This window comes from Nicotiana tabacum, chromosome 4 (genome assembly GCF_000715075.1).
Source record: "Nicotiana tabacum cultivar K326 chromosome 4, ASM71507v2, whole genome shotgun sequence".
Classification (NCBI taxonomy): Eukaryota; Viridiplantae; Streptophyta; class Magnoliopsida; order Solanales; family Solanaceae; genus Nicotiana; species Nicotiana tabacum.
Genome location: NC_134083.1, coordinates 97,510,378 through 97,521,358, shown reverse-complemented (window position 1 = coordinate 97,521,358; position 10,981 = coordinate 97,510,378).

Genomic DNA, 10,981 nt, shown 5'->3' with positions numbered 1-10,981 from the left:
TTGGAAGAAGCCAAAAAGGTAGAAACTGCTGCCATGTATCTTTAGGGTGATGCTAAACTCTGGTGGCGGGTGAAATACGAAGCCATCAGGGCCCCGGATGATACTCTCAAGACATGGACAGAACTGAAGGCAGCCATACGCCTGTAGTTCTTCCCCGAAAATGTGGAATACAATGCACGGAGAAAGCTGCGGGAAATCTTCCAAACCAGGTCAGTGTGGGATTACGTGTGGGAATTCTCCACGCTCATGCTAAACATATGGGATATGGGGGGACAAAGACAAACTCTTCCCATTTATAGAAGGTTTGAAACCTCATTCTCGTATGGAGCTACAAAGACAAAGTGTAGATACCCTACCCAAGGCGATTCAAGCTGCAGAATGCCTTGGCGGTTATCATATGGAAACTCAAAAGGATAGGCCTCAACCGCCTGTCTGAGGGGTATACAATGGGAGCCAACCTAGCAATGGTGGCCCTAACAAAAATGGAGGAGATCGAAATGCAACAAAATCTAAGACTCCTTCCTCAAGCAGCAATAGTGTTGCATCCATCAACAAATATCAGGGGAGAAAACCCTCTTCAGAATGCAATTATTGTGGTGGGAAACATTGGAACAATGAATGCCCACATACACAGATCAACGCTCATCAGACTGTTGAAGATGAGTCAGATGACGACTCAAACGAGGCAGAACAAGTAGGTGCCTTCAATTCAATTGTTGGCTCCATCCTTGATACCTTTGCGAGAACCAGTGTTGGTAGCCCTACAAAAAACACATGCCCAATCACCAAGAAAAGGAAAAAGAAGGCGGATGATAGGCCTCCTCCCACACAAGAGAGAACCTTAATGTTCGTTGAAATGAAAGTAAACGGCAGACCCATTCGGACAATGATACACACGGGTGCTACCCACAACTACATAGCCTCAACTCAGGTGGAGCGCCTCAGTCTAGTTGTACAAAAGAGTAGGGGTCGTGTCAAGGTATCAACTCACCACCCCATCTAGTGAGTGGAATAGCCAAAGAAGTGCCAAAGAATCTTGGCCTATAAGAAGGAATATTCAACCTACGCGTAACAATCATAAATGACTTCGAAGTGATAGTAGGATTGGAATTCCTGAGGTAAACCAACACCATACCGGTACCTTATGCCGACATGATCCTAATGATGGGAGAAAATGGGGCCAAACCCTGCATCATACCATGCATACCCATAAAAATGGCTGTTGAAAACATCTCGGTCATGCAGTTAAAGAAGGGAGTCAAAAGACATGAACCTTTGGTTCCAACTACCCTCAGCAAAAAGAATCAGAAATCATATCATCATCCTCAAACGACTGATGACACCCCTCAGTGTGTGAAGACTTGTCAAGCCTTCCAAAAGGACAAGTCGGACCGCTTGGCACAAGCGGGACTCTTGGAGCCACTACCTATCCCAAAGAGACCTTGGGAAAGTGTTTCCCTGAATTTCATCACAGGATTACCCAAAGTTGGAGATCTTGTAACAATCTTGGTTATGGTAGACCAGGTTTCAAAGTATTCCACCTTCATAGCAGCCCCACAGAACATATCAGTAGAAGATACAGCTTGACGCTTCTTCTTTCATATTGTCAAATATTGGGACCTGCCCAAAGACATTGCTAGTGACCGCGACTCACTCTTCACTAGCAACTTTTGGACCCATCTCTTTAGGTGCCTCTGGTCAAAATTGAGTCACAACTCAAGCTTTCATCAACAATCAGACATCCAGATAGAACGGTTCAATGAAATGCTGGAGGAATATCTCCACCACTTTGCAACCGGATCATAGAAGAATTGGGTGAAGCTTTTGGATGCTGTTCCACTATGTTTCTGTCACGCCCCGAACCTAGGAGCGAGACCAGCACCAGGTGCCTCACCTAACCTAGCGTACCAAATTGCGACTAAGGGACTCTGAACATATAATGTCATACTTTGGCCATGGGGCCACCTTGCAAGCCAATTTGCAAAGCAAAATATAAAACTGAATGGAAACTAGCGCTAACTAAACATCAATATAAAGCTAGGCCGATAAGGCCGTCATAGCTACTACAGCTGACAAACCATCAAATATACATACCAGGCCTACAAACCCAACATACTGCACTAACCAACAGGATATGTCTACAAGCCTCTACTGATAGATATATTGTGATCGGAACAGGGCCCCGACCTACCCATAACATATATACAGATATACATAAGATGTACACAAAACTCTAGACCTGGCAACTCCGAAAGACGTGGAGCTTACCGATCAGGCTGAACTCGAGAAACACCTACTGAGGAGATCTACCCGTCAATCTGTCTGAACCCGCACGCATGAAATGTAGCGCCCCCAGAAAAGGGACGTCAGTACGAAATAATGTACCGAGTATGTAAGGCAATAAAATAACTGAAATCTAAAACTGAACTGATAATATGATAACTGAAATTAACTGGGAGTCAAAGATGGTCTGGAGATATACTTACCTGCTGATAGTGACTAAACTCCTTCAATATAGTAAGTAAAATAAATGTTCGGCCCTATAAGGCTCCGTACGTGTAACTGCTCGGCCGTAGTAGGCTCGCTCATAGGCGCTCGGCCATACTGGGCATCTGTACCTCGGCCATCCTGGGCTCGCTCATAGGCGCTCGGCCACAGTAGGCTCGGTATATATAACTTACCATCTGATCAGAGGTTGCCCAATAGGGGCCTGCCCACCGATTATAGCTCGATGGTGGTGAAAATAGTGTAATACTGTATATATATATAGACCCTCTGCTCTCTTGACTGAATAAAGACAAAACTAAACTGAATATGAAGTCTCGATAAGGAATAATATTGTAACTTATGAGACTAGAATAATGTGAATAAATTCATGAATACGAACTTCTCTTTATGTCTCATTATTAACACATGTAGCTACGAGATCATGCCAAAATGAAGGAAGGGCTTAGCCTTAACATACCTTATCACAATCTTTCTAATCACCAAGTTGAACTCACCTCTTCGCACCTTAATCTACAAGAATGATAATAATACTATCGTTAAGTTACGAAAGGTACAACTATCGCACAACGAACGACAAACTTATTTTGTATTAAAACGGGCAGCATCTCCCCTATAATCCTTATTCCTCCAAATTCAAGATAACACCAACAATACAAGAACAGAACAATAACAACATAAATACATCATTTTCCAGCCCTATATACGCCATCAAACACTACAAAATAGCCCAACACACCCCAATCTCTTCATACTCAAAACGACCACCGTAGTAGTGTCAAACGACCCGGAAATGTTATGACGAACGACCAGCCAACCACCCTACATTTATATGGTATTTCTACACCCCCTTCCTCCTCCAAAACTCCACAAAACAGTAGTAAAACACGCAGCCCAACAGCAACACAAAACAGTCCACAAAACAGTCCGCTACAAGTGAATAACTCGAACTCACGGCTTCCGATCACCGTCCCGTGAGTTCTTACAAGTATAGAATGACTTGACATGAATTTATAGAAGAACAAATGGATGAAAGAGATCAGTAAACTCACCTTATTTGTTAGATAACTCAGCTCCTATCTTGGTTCTTCAAACTTTAGGTTTTACCTCTAATTAGAACTTGAAAGGGAGAGAAAATCAATTAGGGTTTGTGGGAGATTTTTGGGAGGATTCTTTGCAGAGCTTATGTCTGGTTATTATGCTCTATTTTAAGTCTAATATATGAAGAAAATAGGCCCTTAAAAGGCCTCTTTGGACGACCCGAAATGGCCCATTTTTTTGGGCTCTCATTTAAGCAAGTAGGTGACACACCTACTTGTCACCTAGCAGATTGCGCAGTATCGCACAAATGCCCATATCTTTCTACTCCAATGTCGTATTGTCAAACGGTTTAATGCGTTGGAAAATAGACTCATAGATCTTTAATTTGATGGGTGGAACATCTTATAACTCTAAGTATATTGGGAGAAAATCGCAGTTACATTTGACCCAAAATTTCAGTAAAACTTATGAATGTAACTTGTGATGACTTTCATCGACTTTTGTTCCACAACTCGCTTGACTTCAAAACATAATACACGGATGTCATACGACTAATATAAATCATAACATAATCTCCTTATCATGTTAAGAACCCTAGTCTCACTCCAAAGGTATATGTTATAACATTCCCAACTTATCGACTTTCGACGAAACATTATTTTCTTCAATTGCTTTAGCTTCTGAACCGTCCAACCCTCTTTGTACTTGTTGTTCATGATCTTCAATATTTGTAACCTCAGAGGTAACATGATTAAATTACTTTATATACTTTTAAATATTATCTCATTTTTGGTCCTACATTAGTTTGCTTACGATGCATTTTTACGTACGAAAATATAGGGTGTAACATCATTCCCCCCTTGGGAACATTCGTCCTCGAATGTTTACTCTTAGAGACTTTGGAAACTTTTGCCAGAGTATCCTTCGTACACTAGGTTAAAACCAACCTGTACGTAGCCAGAAAACATACTATGCATGCCACACATGGCCAATGTTTATAAATAGCAACACTTTGCCTCACCAACCGTGAATCATAAATACTAAAAGTGAAAAATAAAAGCTTACCTGATGACCTGCTAGCCTGAATAGAGCTGTGTTGTAGCATCCCATCTCGAGCCATATCTTCAGTTTGAAATAGGTGGGGGTATTTAGACTTCATTTCTTCCTCCGATTCCCACGTCATCTCTTCTACATTCTTGCTCCTCCATAAAACCTTCACGGAAGCTACCTCCTTATTTTGTAGCTTGCGGATTTGTCGGTCTAGGATGGCAACTGGAATTTCCTCGTATGACAAGTCCTCTGTAATCTGTACATCATCCGTGGGCACCACTCGGGTAGGATCGCCAATGCACTTCCGTAGCATAGATACGTGAAAAACCGGATGGACAGACTTCAATTCTGAGGGCAACTCTATATTATAAGCTACTTGGCCCACTCTCCGAATGATCCTATAAGGCCCAATATACCGTGGGCTAAGCTTTCCTTTCTTGCCAAACCTCATCACGCCCTTCATAGGTGATACCTTTAAGAATACCCCGTCATTAATCCTGAACTCTAAGTCTCATCGCCGCACGTCAGAATATGACTTCTGACGACTCTGAGTTGTCAAAAGTCGCTCCCGGATAAGCTTTACTTTCTCTATGGCCTGCTGAACCAGGTCTGGCCCATGTAACCCAGATTCTCCAACATCAAACCACCCTATCGGAGATCTGCACTTACGCCCATACAAAGCCTCATACGGAGCCATCTGGATACTGGAGTGGTAACTGTTATTATATGCAAACTTGATAAGAGGTAGATGTTCATCCCAACTTCTTTGAAAATCCAACACACATACTCGTAACATATCCTCGAGCGTCTGAATTGTGCGCTCGGCTTGTCCATCAGTCTGTGGATGAAAAGATGTGCTGAGATTCACCTGAGTCCCTAGACCTCTCTGAAATGACCTCCAAAAATGTGCTGTAAACTGAGCTCCACGGTCAGATATAATAGAAACCGGTACTCCGTGTAGCCGCACTATCTCCTTAATATATAACTTTGCATAATCTTCTACTGTATATGTAGATCTGACCGGTAGGAAGTGAGCTAATTTCGTGAGCCTATCGACTATCACCCATATGGAATCGAACTTACGATTAGAATGAGGTAAACCCGTGATAAAGTCCATGTTTATCGCCTCCCATTTTCATGTCGGGATCTCTATAGTCTGCATTAGCCCTCCGGGCTTCTGGTGCTCTACCTTCACTTGCTGGCAACTAATACATTGGGCGACAAACTCAGCAATGTTCTTCTTCATATCATTCCACCAGTACATATCCTTAATGTCATGATACATCTTCGTCGATCCAGGATGGATGGAATACCATGAATAATGTGCCTCTGACATAATCTTGTCTCGTAGCCTTGCTACATCTGGAACACACAAACGACCCTTGTATCTGAGAACCCCATCTCCCTTGAGCTCTAACAATGGGTTCCTCTGCTGTGGAACTCGCTCTCTCAACTCGACCAACTCTGGGTCCTCGTACTGCCTTTCCTTGACTTCAGCTATGAGGGATGATTTTGCAGTGTTTTGAAGTACAACTCCACCATCCTCAGAATCTACTAACCGAACCCCCAACGAAGCCAATTGATGAATCTCTCTAGCTAATTGTCTTTTCTCGGGCTCTACATGTGCTAAGCTAGCCATAGATCGGCGACTTAAGGCATCTGCTACAACATTAGCTTTCCCTGGATGGTAGAGAATGCTAACATCGTAATCTTTTAATAACTCAAGCCATCGCCTCTATTGCAAATTCAACTCTTTCTGCTTGAAGATATATTGTAGGCTTTTATGATCAGTAAATACATCAACATGAACACCATATAAATAATGCCGCCATATCTTAAGTGCATGGACAACCGCAGCTAACTCGAGGTCGTGGGTCGGATAATTCCTCTCGTGCTTCCTCAACTGCCTTGAAGCATACGCAATTACCTTCCCATGTTGCATCAGGACATATCCTAACCCGACACCTGATGCATCACAATACACGGCATAACCCTCTAGACCCTCTGGAAGTGTTAGAACTGGAGCTGAGGTCAACCTGTTCTTAAGCTCTTGGAAACTCCGCTCGCAAGCCTCTGTCCATTGAAACTTAGTTTCTTTCTGTGTCAACCTCGTCAATGGTGCCGAAAGGGAAGAAAAACCCTCTACGAACCTCCGATAGTATCCTGCTAAGCCTAGAAAGCTACGAACCTCTGTCGGAGTGGTAGGTCTAGGCCAAGATTTCACGGCCTCAATCTTCTGAGTGTCCACCTTTATACCTTTATCTGATACAATATGCCCCAAGAATGCTATAGACTTCAACCAGAACTCACATTTAGAAAACTTAGCATACAACTTATGATCACGGAGGGTTTGGAGTACCGCTCGCAGGTGGTCCGCATGCTCATCCTCTGAACGGGAATAAACCAGAATATCATCAATAAATACTATCACGAACAGATCTAAAAATGGCCGGAATAGGTTATTCATCAAGTCCATAAATATGGCGGGTGCATTAGTCAAGCCGAAGGACATGACAAGGAACTCGAAGTGGCCATATCGGGTCCTGAAGGCTGTCTTCAGAATATTTTTTTCCCGAACTCTGACCCGGTGGTACCCCGACCTCAAATCTATCTTTGAAAAGCATCTACCCCCCTGCAACTGATCAAACAAGTCATCGATCCTTGGAAGTGGATACTTATTCTTAATAGTTACCTTGTTCAGCTGCCTATAATCGATACACATCCTCAGCGTGCCATCTTTCTTCCGCACAAATAGTACCGGTGCACCCCAAGGTGAGGTACTGGGCCTGATGTAACCTTTCTCCAGCAAATCTTTTAACTGCTCCTTCAACTCCTTCAATTTGGCAGGTGCCATTCTATACGGAGGGACGGATATTGGTTGAGTTCCTGGAAGCAAATCGATGCTAAAATCAATCTCTCGCTCTGGAGGAATACCTGGAAGCTCATCTGGAAACACATTTGCATACTCTTTGACTACGGGAATTGACTGAAGTGTAGGTATCTCAGCATCTGCATCTCTAACTCGCATAATATGATAAATGCACCCTTTTGCGATCATTTTCCTCGCCTTCAGATAGGAAATAAACCTACCTCTGGGTGTTGCTGTATTACCTACCCATTCAAGGACTGGCTCACCCGAAAAATGAAATCTGACTGCCTTTGCTCGGCAATCAACTGTGGCATAGCAAGCTGCCAACCAGTCCATGCCCATGATAGCATCAAAATCCATCATCTCTAGCTCAACTAGGTCAGCTGAGGTCTGACGACTACAAATTGTCACCGTACAACCTCGGTAAACCCGTCTAGCAATAATCGATTCTCCGACCGGTGTAGATACCGCAAAAGGATCACTTAGTATTTCAGGCACTATACCAAACTTCCTTGCGACAAATGGGGTAACATACGATAAAGTAGATCCTGGGTCTATCAAAGCATAAGCATCGTGAGAGCAAATGGTTAATATACCTATCACAACGTCTGGTGAAGACTCCTGGTCCCGTCGACCCGCTAAAGCATAGATACGGTTCTGATTACCACCTGAACTGGAACCTCTACCTCTGCCTCGACCTCTACCAGCTGAAGACTGAGACTCGCGCCCTGAAGGATGCACGGACATAGATAATCCTGTTGTTGAACTCACTGGTTGTGCCATTCCCCCAGAATCTCTATTTGGGCAATCTCGCATCATATGCCCCGGACGCCCACATATATAACAAGCATCAGAACCTGCTCGGCATTGGCCCAAGTGTCCTCTACCACAGATGTCACACTATGGAGGAAATGACCATGTCTGCGCAGATCCTCACTGTCGCTGCAAACCCGACGCCCGTGAGCTCTCACCTGGTCCTGACTGAGTATAGCGGTCATACCTGTAACCCTGTAACTGAGGTGGCGGAGGCCTAGGTGGCCGTCCGAAGTACTGGGTCCTATAACTACCCTGATATTGCTCCTGAGACCCGGGAAATCTCATCCTCTTACGTTGCCCTTGCTCAGCCCTCTCTGTACCCTGCTGCCGACGCCTACCCCTTTCTATATTCTGGGCGAATGCCTGAATCCGGGAGATATCCATACTATCCTGCAATGCAGCGGTGGCACATGCCTTGGTTAACTCTGGGGCTAACCCTGCTATAAACCTGTGAATCCTGTCCCGCATAGTAGCAACTATGGATGGTGCATATTTGGCCAATGAGTCAAAACGGAGACTATACTCTCGAACACTCATATTACCCTGCTTGAGGGCTAGAAACTGATCGACTCGAGCCTGTCGGATCTCCCGTGGTAAGTACTGGTCAAGGAAGGCATCTGAAAAATTCTCCCAAATAGCTGGAGGTGCATCACGTCCCCTGGACCTCTCCCATCCCTCATACCAAAGGATGGCTATATCTCGGAGTCGAAAAGCTGCTAGCTCAACTGCCTCTTTCTCCGTGGCATGCATAACACGAAAGATCCTGTGAAGCTGATCTATGAAATCCTGCGGGTCCTCCCTCTGATCTGTCCCCGTGAACTCTGGGGGACTCAAAGCAATAAACTCTCGGACCCTTGAACTCCCAGATCCCTCAGAAGTTCCTACACTAGCTGAGGCCCTAGCCTGTTGCTGGGTAGCTACCAACTGTGTCAATAAATGCACCGCACTACTCAAGTCCTGATCTGATGGAAGTGGAGGGGGAACTGGATGTGCGGTTTCCCTAGGAATCTCCGTAGTTGGTGGAGGAGCCGGTAATGGCTGAGTAGGGGTCTCGCCTTGAGCCTCAGACTGGGCCCCATCTACTGGGGGTACCCTACTGGTCCCCTCACCTGCTGCTGTATCTCTCCTCTGGCTAGCCGTAGTCTTCCTAGTCACCGTCATCTGTGCATGCAAACACCAACACATAAGTTTAATTCAAATTTCCTATAACTCAGTTCTATAGCACGATTTAGATTTCAAAGAAGGGTAACCAACTCCTAAATGCCCTGTAGTTCCCTGCTTATATAATGTGGTGCACAACACATCTATAAACAAGACCCTACTAGACACGGCTTGTAGACTTCCTAGGACAGAACTGCTCTGATACCAAGTTTGTCACGCCCCGAACCTAGGAGCGAGACCAGCACCTGGTGCCTCACCTAACCTAGCATACCAAATTGCGACTAAGGGACTCTGAACATATAATGTCATACTTTGGCCATGGGACCACCTTGCAAGCCAATTTGCAAAGCAAAATATAAAACTGAATGGAAACTAGCGCTAACTAAACATCAATATAAAGCTAGGCCGACAAGGCCGTCATAGCTACTATAGCTGACAAACCATCAAATATACATACCAGGCCTACAAACCCAACATACTGCACTAACCAACAGGATATGTCTACAAGCCTCTACTGATAGATATATTGTGATCGGAACAGGGCTCCGACCTACCCATAACGTATATACAGATATACATAAGATGTACACAAAACTCTAGACCTGGCAACTCCGAAAGACGTGGAGCTTACCGATCAGGCTGAACTCGAGAAACACCTACTGAGGAGGTCTACCCGTCAATTTGTCTGAACCTGCACGCATGAAATGTAGCGCCCCCAGAAAAGGGACGTCAGTACGAAATAATGTACCGAGTATGTAAGGCAATAAAATAACTGAAATCTAAAACTGAACTGATAATATGATAACTGAAATTAACTGGGAGTCAAAGATGATCTGGAGATATACTTACCTGCTGATAGTGACTAAACTCCTTCAATATAGTAAGTAAAATAAATGTCCGGCCCTATAAGGCTCGATACGTATAACTGCTCGGCCGTAGTAGGCTCGCTCATAGGCGCTCGGCCATACTGGGCATCTGTACCTTGGCCATCCTGGGCTCGCTCATAGGCGCTCGGCCACGGTAGGCTCGGTATATATAACTTACCATCTGATCAGAGGTTGCCCAATAGGGGCCTGCCCACCGATTATAGCTCGATGGTGGTGAAAATAGTGTAATACTGTATATATATATAGACCCTCTGCTCTCTTGACTGAATAAAGACAAAACTAAACTGAATATAAAGTCTCGATAAGGAATAATATTGTAACTTATGAGACTAGAATAATATGAATAAATTCATGAATACGAACTTCTCTTTATGTCTCATTATTAACACATGTAGCTAAGAGATCATGCCAAAATGAAGGAAGAGCTTAGCCTTAACATACCTTATCACAATCTTTCTAATCACCAAGTTGAACTCACCTCTTCGCACCTTAATCTACAAGAATGATAATAATACTATCGTTAAGTTATGAAAGGTACAACTATCGCACAACGAACGACAAACTTATTTTGTATTAAAACGGGCAGCATCTCCCCTATAATCCTTACTTCCTCCAAATTCAAGATAACACCAACAATACAAGAACAGAACAA